The 14833-nt window shown below is 31.9% G+C and overlaps 1 protein-coding gene across 2 annotated transcripts in view; it reads left to right on the plus strand.

The window, feature by feature from the left end:
- tyn (trynity) overlaps positions 1-14833 on the plus strand; it is a 46842-nt gene that overhangs the window by 2248 nt on the left and 29761 nt on the right. Inside the window, exon 2 of one of the 2 annotated variants that reach the window (XM_085192774.1) lies at positions 13130-13168. The exons of the other annotated variant lie outside the window; for it this stretch is intronic. The gene's annotated coding sequence lies outside the window, so the exon portion shown is untranslated. The remainder of the gene's footprint in view (positions 1-13129; positions 13169-14833) is intronic. 2 annotated transcript variants of the gene reach the window in all.

The raw sequence follows: 14833 nt of genomic DNA on the forward strand, positions 1-14833 counted from the left end.
TTTATAGCTTGTTGTTACTGGATCTTTGTTCCTTAGTAAATATAAAATTACCCTAAGGCGTTTTTGCAGTGTCGTTAGATATAGATGCATGTTTTTTAAAATTTATTCGAGTAAATTATAAAAAGATAAGATTATTAGATTTTTTTTCTTTTTTGTTGTTTTACCTTCAGCCGGTAATAGGCTAGGCAGAGGGAGCCACACATATCCTGAATTTATAGGATTTATAGAAAAAGTCACCGCCGTAGTTTTCACTTTTTCTGTCATCTAAATTAACGTAATAGATTACAGAAAAAATTAAAAATAGCATAACACGATTTAAATAAAGTCTATTTACAAATTTTGTAAGCTTTTCATTTTAAATGTTTTGGTTGCTTAATTGTTAAATTATCTATTATTTTAAATGTTTTGGTTGCTAATTGCTAAATTTTCTTTTATTTTAAATGTATTTTGTTCATTGTATTAGTGGGTCGCATGAGTATGAGGAGGACTATAACGAATTCATTATGCTATACAACACTAGTGTTTCGACTGCTACGTGATACAAAACGTCAGTGAAAGTTATATTTTTGTAGTTTTGTCAAATGTAATTCCCGTTATAATTTATAAACTTCGATTACCACTCGAGGAAATGAAATATTGCGGCGGGACATTGAGTTCCATCACTCAAGACGTAAAAGCCTAAAAGGAGTGTTAAAAACACTAGATTCCCAGGTTCTGACTACCTACTCTGCTAAAAAAAGCAAACTTCAATAATCCATGTAAACTCATTAATATGTTAAACTTGGATCTGCTTTTTACCATAACGGTAACATTTTAACGTTAGGGTTTCAATTTCATTACAAATCTAAGCCGTGGACATTTATATACTTTTGATACTTATTATACATATATGTGTTATATGTTAACTTAGTATATTATACTAATATTATATACATGAATGTTTGTTTGAGACTCCTTAACGTCAAAACTATTCAACCGTTTATCATGAAACTTTGTATGTATATCCTTAGAGATATAAGAAATGACATAGGCTTAGGCTTAGGCCTTTGCCTACAATATAAAAATAAAGTTAACGAGCGAAGCCGCGTTTGAGTCTCTAGTATATTCTAACTAAACTTATTTTATTTAATGCGATTTATAACAATATGCAATATATATTTTCGTGTAAAATTAACTTCTAAAATTCTAAACCCCATAAACTTATTAAATTAGACATTTGATTTGACGTCTTCCTATGTACCTGGTGTTTGACCATGCGCGTCGTCACGACCTGAACGACCCACGCTCACGAAACGCGAAGTATTGTATCGCACAAACGAAAACGGCGGAATTTCAAAAAATTTCGTCTAACTGTTCATTGTTGGACACGCGGCCGCGATAGGAAATGAATGATGGAACGTACATATGACAGAACCATGTAGATATTTTTTTATTTTTATTCAAATTAAATTAGTTAGTGTCTTAACACTATGTTCCCTCTGGCTACCCTGCTGTGTGCGCTTCCTGCTGATTCCTGCTTACCTGATATTGATGACATGAATCATTTATTAGGACGAAACTTGTATTTAAAATGAAAAAAAAAAGAAATTAAAAAGAAATTATATATTGAAATTAGTTATATGTATGTATTTATAATATTAATGTTATCTAATATATTGCTTAGTCAATTTAGTTAGTGGAGTTATTTACAACTAGGTAGTTTTATTACGAAGAAAATATGCAATTCAATTGCTTTATTATATAATATAATACACTCATCTTGCAGATTGAAATGGTTCAAAATTACAGTAATTTATTCCTTCTTGCATTCTATTCTATGATTTACGGTGGTAGGCTTCATTTTTTTATGAACTTATATATAGAATATTTTTAGAAATTAGCTTCTGCAAATGTAAGTTAGTAATTCCATTTGATGATAAAATTATATAGCTTATTGGATTGCATTTGATATATCTTAGGTCGTAATATACATTAGGTTTATACTACTACACTACTTCTACTTTTTATTGATATATTTCTCAGATTTAATTTAAATCAGTAGTTTTTGAAAGTAATATGACACAAAATTCTACAATTTATTTATCGTGTATGTATTAATTTGAAATAGGCTTAGATATGTATGTCAGCTTGACAGTATTATCTTTTTATGTCAATTCGAAAAAGTTTAGATATTTGCTGTTTTTTATAAAGATATATTGATATATTATATTTAAAAAAAAAATACAGTCGAATTGATAACCTCCTTTTCTTACAGAAGTCGGTTAAAAAGTAATAAAAATTATAACAATATAAATAATCGCTAATAGAATAAACCAAGTAGTTTTAGATATGACGATGGCGGATAGCTCTATAAACATTGTCAAGTGAGTTATTGTGTGGACTGATTATACATACCGTATGTATGTAACGTTTTCTGACATTGTTTTTCTGAAATAGAGCCGATGATAAAAAAAATCATCAACAATAATAAAATTTAAATCAGAATAACCACTTTTAATGTGAAAAATTGAAAAATACAAATAAAATAACTAAAAACAAACTCAATTTTATCAAAGTAGGTAATACTGTAGTGGTAATATAACTTCGAAACTGTCACTGCTACTACTTTCACGTAATAAGGACAAAATAACGAAATACTAAATTTATAAGTTAAGTATGAAAATTAGGGCAAATAGTTTTTAAATAACTTTAAATTGTTATATATTCTAAACCGTTAATTAAAATGAACAATGATATGAAAGGTATTGCCATTATATTAGGCCATTGTATATTATATTTTATTGTTTATTTAGCAGAAACTAACTTAGTCGTTTTTTTTATTCTGACAATATGGCGTTTAGTTATTAATGTGGCGAATTTTGATTAGTGCCATCTTAAGGGTATTTTTTCCCATTTGATTGACGTAAGAATCATCAAAATCGGTTAAGCCATTTGGTCTCTACTACGTTATATATGAACAAATATACATATACACACACTGGTAAACATATTACCCTCCTTTGCGCAGTCGACTAAAATATTTACCTGCATATATATCCAACATCCATCCGTAATTATGTTAATTTGATTTTTTTATTATTATTTGTATTTTAAGATTAATAACATATAATCAAATAAATGTATAGTTATTTATTTTTTCCCACAATTACATATATTTCCTTCCAAGGCTATACTTATCGTTTAAAACGAGCAACTTACGGAATTGCAAAGGTTGTGAGTCGAGCTGGCACTGCCGGCAGAGAGGGCACTGGGTCGAGGGAAAGTAGTGGGGACGTACGGTGCATACCACAATTACATCCGCGCGTTATGTTGTATTCAGATTAAGGTCGCTCTCCAATGACACGGTGCTATGAGATTTAAACGTTGCTACTGTCTTATATAGGAATTTTGTCCTTTTTTGCTATAAAATAGTAGTTATATGGAAATAACCATCCATCAGCGTTTTAAGGTCCACTGCTGGATATAGGCCTCCCCCAATGTTCGCCATTGCTATGGAAATAACAGCAAAATTAATTTCACTTAACTTAACTTAGCTTTACGCTGTTTCCCTAGGGAGAGAGAACGGAGCGCCAAAACCTAAGATTTTGGACATACTTCTTTCGCCACATCCATTATCATCAACCTCTTCATAGATATGCTCTAAGGGGGTCCTCATGCTATGAAAAAAAATGGAACTTTTATAGCAGAGATAATCAATTGTAAAGGTAAATATATATATATGAAAATATAGGGGATAATGAAATTTTTACAGTTCGTAAAGCATTTGTTTGTGCGAAGTTGTTCTAACGACATGATGGCAGAACAGCTTTTACTAAATAATACATGTTAACATCTTCATAAAATGATGAATAGGCGTGTCAAACAATAACACAGGAATGCTTACAATGGCCTACGATGTAGACCGCTCTCACCTGAAAGGCCTAAGCAATCACAGGTATAGAGAATAGGCCCACTACACAGTTGTACCCACTTTCCAGAATAGATTATAGGTTGTACGAACTTTTATGCTTATATACCGAGTTAGCTTTTTCCAGAAATATACACATTCATTTATTACTGTGAGAATTAATATGGAATATGTAAAAGAAAATATTTTTCCAGTCACAAAATATAAAAATCTTTTTTAATATAGAAAAATTTATTAAACTCCATTTTAAAAAGAAATCGAACCATTCGCTACCATTTTCTCACTGGTTCTATAATTCACACTTTTTTTATACATGACGGTATCGGATTCCGAAGCAATTTACTATTATGGAAGGCTTCCTAGCAATCAATGTATTTTACTATATTATATATATTCTATATATAATATTATAAATATAGATTTCTAATACGAAACATTTTTATTTAAATTACTTTTATACTTAAAATTATTATTAACCCTTTTGGTAAACACAGCATCTATGATATTTTAATTAAAAAAATAGTTTGATTGATAAATCTTTTTTAACCATATATCTTCTATATATTTCTTCGTTCTAGTATCGAGGCAAAGCACGGCGTTGAGTTCTGCCACTCAACACGCAGTGCCTCCAGGATTCCGCAGAAAGTGGGGAACGGACTGTCTTAACAGTAGTTTCCCTCTGCCTACCCTGCTGTGTGCGGGATACAGCGTGAAGCTGATTTATTTGATTTATTTAACCATATATTTAGATTTACTTTATTATTATTCCATGGCAATCAGCCGGCAAAAGTGGTATCTATTAAAATAAAAGCAGCATTCTAAGTAAGGAAGTGTGACGCTACGGTTGCATAGCAGGCAGTGACGCGTAGCGTACCCTGAGAATGGTGTCTATAGAGTATATGCAGGAATATAGCCCTTATGTGATAAGCTATAAGAGCCAATGAGTTAGTTCCGAGTGCCCTCTGCTCCTGGCTCTGGCCAACTTGTAGGTAGAGCATGACCAAATTGACCGCCCTCCTACTATTACCTTATAGGAAGGTTGTTAATTATGTACTAGATGAATCTTTTATTTGCATTTTCTTGATTTTTTAATAAATATATGATTTAGATTAATTTTTATTGCGGAAATATTTTAATCTTTGAGGTGAATGTCGGGTTAGTTGAATATTTTTTTTATTTCAATAATGTAAATATTGAACAATATTAATTCTGTGCTTTAATTATATTACTTGGATAGTCGCCGTAAAGCAATATAAAAAATACATTTAAAATAATTGTCAATAAAAAGTGTTTATTCAGAGAGTCTTTTTGAAATAATGAAGAATTGTTAACTTCTCCTCTCCTTAGTTCACAATTAACTGTAGCTATACTAATAATTATTTAGAAAAGAAGTAAATCTAAAAGAAAAAAAAAGTTTGTTTGTATTGGATACGTTCTTGTATCATTGATTGCTTTGATATTAAAACTATATATAAAAACTTTTTTTATACATTGTAAACGATCTTAGAACGAGTTTGAGCAGAACATCGACAAATAATTCTCACTCAATGAACACAGATATTATAATAGACGTTTTTTTTTCTTTTTGCTTACATTTCTTCCTTGTAATATGAAACTATGTGGTTGTGAGACCGCATTTAGTTTTTATATTTATGAGAACATTGTACTGTGTTCATATTTCTTGTAAACATAATAACTAATTTTTATTATCGTTAATTAGAATTCTGAGCGCTTTCCTATTTGTTTATTATAGTTAATTTATTATAGCAGAAGTTTAGCAATATATTTTCTTACTATAAAATGAACTACTATTTTATAGAGACCACAGCCTCTATGTACACTTAAGGTTATTTATTGTCGAGACTTATTTTTTACTATTGTTGATTTTAAGGTAAGGAAAGCTTGTGTCTCTATAATAAAATATAATAAATTATTAATGTGTAGTCTTTTATACCATTTGAATTAACATCTTCTATTTAAAACGTTTAGTCCTAGCGACATAGAGTTTTAACACCTTAATAATATACAAACTTTGGACTTTAAATTAATTTGATCACGTCCACAGATTTGTATCTATTATAAAAGGAACGGCCTTTATTAGTTTTAACTTGATGATATTGTGCGAGTGGCAACGTGAGCGGGGTGCTGGTGCGGTAGAGTCGATGACCTCAGGATGTTCCCGCTCCTGATAGATCCGATTGCTGAGTAACAAGCCTTGTCATCTGCAATTACAAATGTAAGAAGTAATAAATGGTACTTTAAATTATATTAAATAATAAAATACTGTCAGTATTCTATTTAAAAATATAATACATAAAGTAAATGTGATATAAAATGTTTTATTGGATATATTGCGGCCGTCGTTGTGAGTTAGATCCCCACTGGGGGAAAAACCATTGAAAAGCTTTGAAACCAAGGCAAAAGCTCGGCGTTAAGTTCCGTCACTCACTGCCCCAATACGCAATGCCCTCGAAAATTCGGCGAAACGCAAATGGAATGTCTTAACACTCCCTTAGGTTCCCTCTGCCTACCCTGCTGATACAGCGTGAAGCAGAATTAATTGATCGAATATATTGAATCTCTTTAAAATAATATATAAGAAATTAATACAAACCATGTCAGTTACTCCAATACCAGAATGATAGTAATTTATGTAAACTAATCGTTTATACTTAATCATCCGTTAGACACAGAGGTAGGTCATTATAGTTTTGTTTATAAGCTTAGACTCTAAGAAAAGCTATAGCTGGTGTATAGGAAAGGGGCTATAAAAAGATCCAACGACGTCTTGTACCGAATGACAGAGACATTAGCCTTTAAAACAACTATGAACACTTTCCAGAATCTATTTAACTTAATATAAATTTAATGATTAGAAAATTTATTTTAAGTTAGTTAAGTTAAGTGTAATGGGTTAAAACTTTCTCATGTTTAATAAATAATATGCATAAATTTGACTACATTGAAGTTAATTGCGCCTTAAGTAATCTTTACGGTTTTATATTATGTGAACGTTAACTTGTACTCTCCATACAAAAGACATCAACGATATACTTATAAAATATTTTAAGTATTTTATTTTAAAAATTCAGCTTTATGCGGTATCCTGCACATAACAAGGTAGGCAGAGGGAACCTAGATTAATATACTCCCTTTGCATTGCGTGTTAAGTAGCGGAACTTAACGCCGGGCTTTTGCCTTAGGGCCAGAGCGAAGAAATGATTGATTAATAAATAATAATTATTTGCCCTGAGGGGAAATCGAACTAAGAACATCGAACCCTTGTGCGCTTGCGCCACAACGACCTATAATTGACAAAAAACTTATTTATCCTCATATTGCCAATTATATAAGACGTGCCTGTTATATAGAGATTTAAAATATAATTAGATAACAATGGTACTAAGATGAGGCGACGATAAAACCGTAATCATTTTAATTTTTTATCCTCTCCTCGTGGACAGTCCACTAATTCGTAATTACAAGCGTTAAATAGATGATAGCGTCGCAGTGACGAATGTTCGCAAGAATTCTAACGGGTTTTTATTAAAAAATTTAATGTATGGCGAATAATTAGGATAATTGGTTATATTAATATTAAATAGTGATTTTTAAGTGTAGGTCAAATTTTCTATTTAAATTATTTTTTTTAATTTGGTTAAAAGCATATAACTAAAATTGTATAAGGTAATTTTTTTTTTCTTTCCTCGCTCTGGTAACAAGGCAAAGTGCGGTGTTTGGTTTCGCCACTCAATACGCAATGCATCTAGGGTTTGGCAGAAAGCAGGGGACGAAAATGTCTTAATGGGAACACAGTGTTTTAACACTAGGTTGCCAGGTTCCCTTTGCGATGGGTGGGATACAATGTGAAGTTAAAAAAATCATATAAATAGAAATGTCGTTGTAACGTACTTTAAACGAGTTTGTCTGTAGCTTTGAATTCCAATTATAGTAGCAGAAGTATTATAAAATGCAATTGGATGACATCTCGATTTTCGTAATATGAGAAAAGTGGAGACCGACTGAATTTTAATAATAACGTAATTTATTTATCTAAATCTACCAGTCATATACAAATATTAAAATTGTTAAACTAAAGATATTTACATTTTATCTATGAAAAATTCATTTAAGCGCTATCACTGACTTAATTTATATTTACATGGATGACCTGCACAATTTTCTAAGTTTATTTTATTTTTTGTACATTTTTCGAAGCTTAGAACGAAGTGATAATAATAAATTTTGACATTTATTACCCTTAACTGCCACTTCTAATATCACTTGTAGAATTTATTTACCTATTAGCTTATACCTTTACATTCTTCAATTATTCATTCCATTCCCTTTGAGAAGGTGTTATTTAAAATTATTCTTCAAATAATAATTACATCCAGCCCTAGTCTAAGATATGTTAATTGCAATCATAACTTGCATCTAATTGTGCAGTAATTGTTGTGACTCGTATATAAAGTCTCATTTATTAGCTCTATTCCCATACTATTACAATAACGTGTGCACATTTCTTTTAGTATTGATATGGGAATGTTATATAATTGATGTCTAACTGTGCTTCAATATACAGTGGTAATTTATGTAAAATTTTAATTATATACTCAGAACTCATAGCTTTTTCATATTATTATAATGTTAAATATTATTGTTTCTTTAACTTTTCACTATATACCGCAAACAGCAAGATGGGCAAAAGGAAACCTAGTGTTAAGACGTTCTGTTCCCCATTTTTGCACAGAATTCTGTACGCATCACGCGTTTAGTGGCGAAACTCAACGCTACGCTTCGAAACCTAAGCAAAAAAAAAATGAAAATATGAAATATTTGATTTTCTCGAATGAGAATCGAATCCACGACCTGTCGCGTTTAAAGTCACCTGCATATGCCCCTCCACCACTACTGGCCTCATTTATATAAAGATTAAATAATTTATTTATATTTAATTTATTTTCTTTGCCAATAATTATTATTATATTTATATTAGTGTTTTTTTTATAAAATATTTATCTATATTTTTCCTTTGCGAAGTTCAACAAACGATTATGTTGATATAGATAATTATTCACAACTAGTGGTTAGAGTTGATACGTAATTGATGTAATAAAAACAGGTTTCATTCTTAAGTCATAGATAGAATCGTAAAACACAAGTGTACGTAACTGAGGAGTTGTGCATTTTAAATAATAAAAATGATAATAACCTTATTTGAACTTAGCTGGTAAATTTACTCGCTTTTTAATGAGGTTAGTATTCTACTCGTACATAGGAAAAATTACCTCTAAGAACAATAGAATATAGCTACATATTTATATCTTTTTGTGATTGTGGATTCGATTCCCTCTCGATAAAATGAAATATTTTATATTTTTCGAAGAATAGAGCAGCGTTGAATTCATCGATCAACATACAATGGCTCTACAATTCGGCATAAAATGGAGAGCAGAGTGTCTTAACACTAGGCTTCCTCTGTCTACCTTGCTACATGCGAGATACAACAGCATGATGCTAAAAAATGTTATATACAATATTTTTTTTCCATTTTTTTTATTTATAATGCAAAGAGAGCAACTATTATTATTAATTGCATGCTTTACTAAGAACTAATTGAGTTCACACTTAGTCTGCCTCATTGTCTACAGAAATTGTCGTCTCAGTGTAATTAATGAGATAGAGAAAGATAAAGATAAAGAAAAAAGATAAAGGTGTTCCATTTATAAAAACACTGTGACACTTGTCAGTTGTTGTCACGACTTCACTTGTCGTCGATGTCGATGTTTCTTTTTATTTCTAAAGGTCCTTGATTGCTTCATAATGCTATATTTTTTGCACGTGCTTATAATACTATTATACATTAATATAGATTAAGTTTTATTACTGTTTAAAAGTTTTTTACATTTTTAAATACCGTTTAAAAGTTAATAAGGATTGGTATGTTTTTAATTTAAAACTGATTTTGACTTTTATTTGTATAGTTTCGATATAGGCAATATCTTATTATGTTTTTGAATATTTTTAAAATACTTAGTAAATCCCAACTTACTTATATGTAAATTTATAGTTCAACTATTTTTAAAAGCTTAAATTACTGATAATTTTGTGGTTTTCGATGACCTAGTATACTTTAAGTGCTTTAAACTGTTCGTGTTTGTCAGTTTGAAGGCAATTTGGCGTTTGGCCCGTTATGTCTATTGTTTTGTGTAGGTTCAGTTTTATCGATTAGTTCCATATACATAGGTGTCAATTACAAAGTTAAAATTTGTTGTTAATAAATATATATTTTTTAAAGATTTTATTTACGCGACTGGTTCTGGGTTCGATTCCCGCTCGAGGAAAAACACGACGTTAAGTATCACCACTCAACACGCAATGCCTCCAGAATTTGACGGAAGACAGGGTACCGAGAAGTGTCTTAACACTAGGTTCCCTTTGCCGTGCTGTGTGCGGGATACAGCGTGTTTCTAATTTCACATACTGGATAAATTATTATTAGAAAACACAAATTTGGCCTATTAAATTGCCTTGTATGCCTTATCTGTATTATGAATTTTTCCTATTTACTCAGCCTGTTTACTTTACAATATACACTCAGAAAGGTTAATAACCCAGTTTTCCTTTCTCATGTATTGTTTGTCTTTCATTCAACGATTTATTCTCATGTAGCGGGCTTTGCATAATCTCCGTTACATTATGGAAAAGTATATAAAGAAAAAAAAATAGTTTATAATAGAAATTAAGAGTATTTAGGGCGGTATATATATTTTTTAATTTATAATAACCTAGAATAATATCGAATTTGCGAGTTAAATTATATTATCTATTCTATTTTCTAAGGTTTTATATACCTTATTGGTTAGACTCGGGAGAGTCGCGGGAGTCTTAGGAAGAGCGGAATGTGCGCACAAGGTCATTGCGCCCTGCGCGGTCATGCACGTACCCCTCCCGGCGGCATCCCCCTCGCCCCCCACACCCGCGCACCCACCCCGCGCACCACCACACACACACCACCACCACATTGTCTAGCCCGATCAGCGGGATAAAAGCGAACGAGCGAAAAGCCGATAGGAAATGTTTCAATGCGAAATATCTTTTTATTTTAGCTATCACGACCGCCGCCCGTGGTTGTGTACGCTCTAATCCCATTTTCTAAGCTGCAGAGCAAAAAGGCCGGGTCCTTGATTTATTTACAATGGTCGCCCTAACGACTGTTTATGGTGAGGCTTATGCGTCGGGCTCGCTTTATGTTCTGTACCATTAAGCATCAAAGATTGATAGTTGGATATTATGCTCTACTAATGTTCTGAACAACTTTCACATTAGCCCATTAAGTATCCTTAAAATGACAAAATATTTTTTATTTCATTTGCCTTTTGCTTTTTTACTGCTTGCTGTTTTTATGGTATATTAAAATTTTTCTAAGCGATTTGCATGTGATTATCTGTTATCGTCGAGTTAAATCAGTATATATTTAAATTCATACCGTTATATGTTTATTTTTGTTATAAAAATGGAATAACATATGTATAATGGCCGTAGCAATATACAAATATTATAATTGTATTTATAGACTACTAGTTGACCCGAACGCGGCTACGCCTGCTTGAACTATACAAATATTTATTAAATATATTTATGAAATTATTTTCAGTTTTCAATAGAGAGATGCGTTAAGCAATCTCATTTTTGGTGACGTTTTCTAACAACAAACTTTGCAAATGGTTGCTTAGCAACGGTCATATAGCGACGGTAGTATCCTATGTTCATTCGGAGACCTTCAAGTATCTCTATATGAGTGTTTTACCACAATTAGATTAGCGGTTTGGCCCTGATTACGTAAAAGACAGACGACAGACAGACAGACAGAGTGACTTTTGAATTTATAATATAGGCATGGGTTGTTGGTGATTGGTAAAATTCATTCAAATTATATTTTTTGTAAGAATAAATACAAATTATGTTTTTTAATCGAATTGGCTTAATACGAATAGACTTAAATACATATTTGGTTAAAAACATTTTTGAACCTGAAATTTTTTAAATAACACGATATACTCGTATATTTATTTTATAGAGTTAATCTATATATATAAAAGGACTTGTCCTCACTGACTGAGGTAAGACGCACGCACAGCCGTAACCGCTGATGGTAGAAACGTGGAATTTGGACAAAAGTTTACTTTCGTAATCTGGACATCCACTAAGAAGGAATTTTGAAAAATTTTAACCCTAAAGAGGTGAGATAGGGGTTGAAAGTTTGTATGGAAAATTTTTTAAATCGGCACCGATTTTTATAAAATTTGAAATTTAGATTTTTAAAAGTATTTAATTGAACACGTGTTTCATCGTTTTCTAGAATTCTCCCCCTAAGGGTGCAAATAAGGGGTTGAAAGTTTGTATGGAAAAATCTTTAAAACGCCACCGATTATTATAAAATTTTAAATTTAGATTCTTAAAAATTAAATATTTTATATATATTGAACACATATTTCGTGGTTTATTAGAATTCACTTCTAAATACGCAAGCGAAGCTGCGCGCGTCCGCTAGTTTATATATAAAACAAACTTGTTTCTATCTGCAAAATTGAACTGCACATTGAATCAATAGAAAGTACAGCTTTATTGACTTTTGCGTTCGAGAAAACATGCTCTACTTTTAATTCGAATGCTTAAATAGTCTACGATTGCCCAATGTTTTGTTGTAACAGTTGTTACTATAATGTGCATACGAGTATGCCCATTCTGTAGGAGAAAGTTTTCATTAATGTTGAAACTTATCGAAATTCTATTAGTGATTAATTATTTAATCAATTTAATATGTGAAAGTATGATTATTTGTGATTATTAATATCACGTTTCTACCTATTTGTCACTTCTTAACTGTATATTAAATAATGTCATGTAGAGGGAAACTGTGCTGTTGGTTTAAGTGGAAATATCTGTTGAGGCGGTCATGGCGCAGCGGCAAAAGGGTGTGACTGTAACGCGACGGACGTGGGTTCGATCCCCACTCGAGGAAGTGAAATATTTATTTATGTTTATATTTCTATTTCTTCGCGCTGGTGTCGAGGCAAAGCGCGGCGTTGAGTTGAAAGTGGGGAACGGAGTGTCGTAACACTAGGTTCCCTCTGCCTACCCTGCTGCGTGCGGGATACAGCGTGAAGCTAATTTTTTAATATGTTTTTTATATTTTTTTATTTTTTATTGTTACAGATATAATATTTTGAAAACCGTTCATCAACAGATTATTAAGTAAGTTAAAGCCAATATAACGATTTTTGTTAATATTTTCTACATCAATAATTTGCCATTGTGTCTATGTCTACAAGGCGAATCAAGTATGCTTAAAAAACAAGTGTAGATTTTTTAAAATTTAACTTGTTTGTTTGTTTATTTAAGCACGTTCTTTTATGTTTCTGTAGTTCGTTTAATCTTTTCATATTTCAAAATAGTTATAATCCAACCTTTAAAAATGGTTCCTGTGCGTGACAGTATTCCCTGTCAGTGAACGACGATGAACTTTGCCCTCGCTTGTTTCGCGACTTTAGATATTCGCTCTACGGCTCGACCAGTTGGCTGTCCAGACGTAGACATTATAAGACGAAATTGTCGACGATAATTTCTGTCTTATATAGTCACGTAGAATTGTAATAAAATGTTCTCACGTACACTCGTATATGTTCGTTTGACACTTTGTAATTTTTATAAATATTTTTGTTGAATGTCCATGTTATACTCGCTCTCTACTAGATTTAACCTAACTGGACTGTTTATCTACATGGAATAAACAGTTCCATCCATCCATCAGCCTTTCAACGTCCACTGCTGGACATAGGCCTCCCCTAATTCTCGCCACTCCGTCTGGTCCTGCGCCGTTTGAATCCAGCGGATTCCCGCTGTCTTTTTAAGGTCGTCGGTCCACCTGGTTGGAGGGCGGCCTGTGTTCCTTTTGCCAAGACGGGGTCGCCATTCGAGGACCTTTCTTCCTCATCGGTTGTCGGCCCTCCTGACAATATGGCTTGCCCATTGCCACTTCAGCTTGCAAATTTTGAGAGCTATGTCGATAACCCGCGTTCGTCTACGGATTTCATCATTACGAATTTTGTCGAATAAACAGTTCAGTTACGTTAAATAGAATAGAAAAAGAAAAAGAGTTGTTTCATCGAATCTAGCTCGTATTGGGAGAGTTCGGAAAGCAACGACAATTTTTTCCTGTCCAAACTATGTTGAAGAAGGCTCAGGGACACATAGTCAGCAATGCAGAAAACAAATGAGAACAATTCGTATAAGATCAAAATTAACCAACATATTTAAAGAATTGCTCAGCTAAATATTAGTGCTTGGGACACATGATGAGGAGAACCAATGGTTGTTAAGGTGGAAATGTTGGCGGAGAGCTGGATCAAAGATCCATTCAAGGTCAATGCAGGCGGCTGAGGCAGGCTTGTGGTCAGCTAGTGGGCGTAAAAATGGGTGTGATAATGATATTTTACCAGAATTCATTAGATTCTCCAACATGACAAACATTAAGTAGGATACTTGTTGTCTACTTTCCGCCGATTTTGTTCAATATTTTCTTCATTTTTATATTATTAGCCTAATAATATAAACAAAACAATTCATAACTATATTTATAATAAATTAAAACAAGAAATATATTAAATATAAATATTTATATAAACCAAAAAAAATATCTTGAAATAATTTATAACAAGTCATGCCCATTACAGCGAGTACAAGGTGGGCGGTGCGCGTAGCTTCCATCATGATTAATCGCGATCGAATTTGCACTTGTATGCTGTTGTTGAGATAGATAGATAGATATATTTGACGTTTGATGGCCAGTGAAAGTAAATATTGAAATAATTTTATTTTGTTTTTAAAAACTTTTATACTTTATGTATATGTCTTTGACAC

This window comes from Heliconius melpomene, chromosome 11 (genome assembly GCF_056956725.1).
Source record: "Heliconius melpomene rosina isolate 202511_hmr_F chromosome 11, ASM5695672v1, whole genome shotgun sequence".
NCBI classification, from domain to species: domain Eukaryota; kingdom Metazoa; phylum Arthropoda; class Insecta; order Lepidoptera; family Nymphalidae; genus Heliconius; species Heliconius melpomene.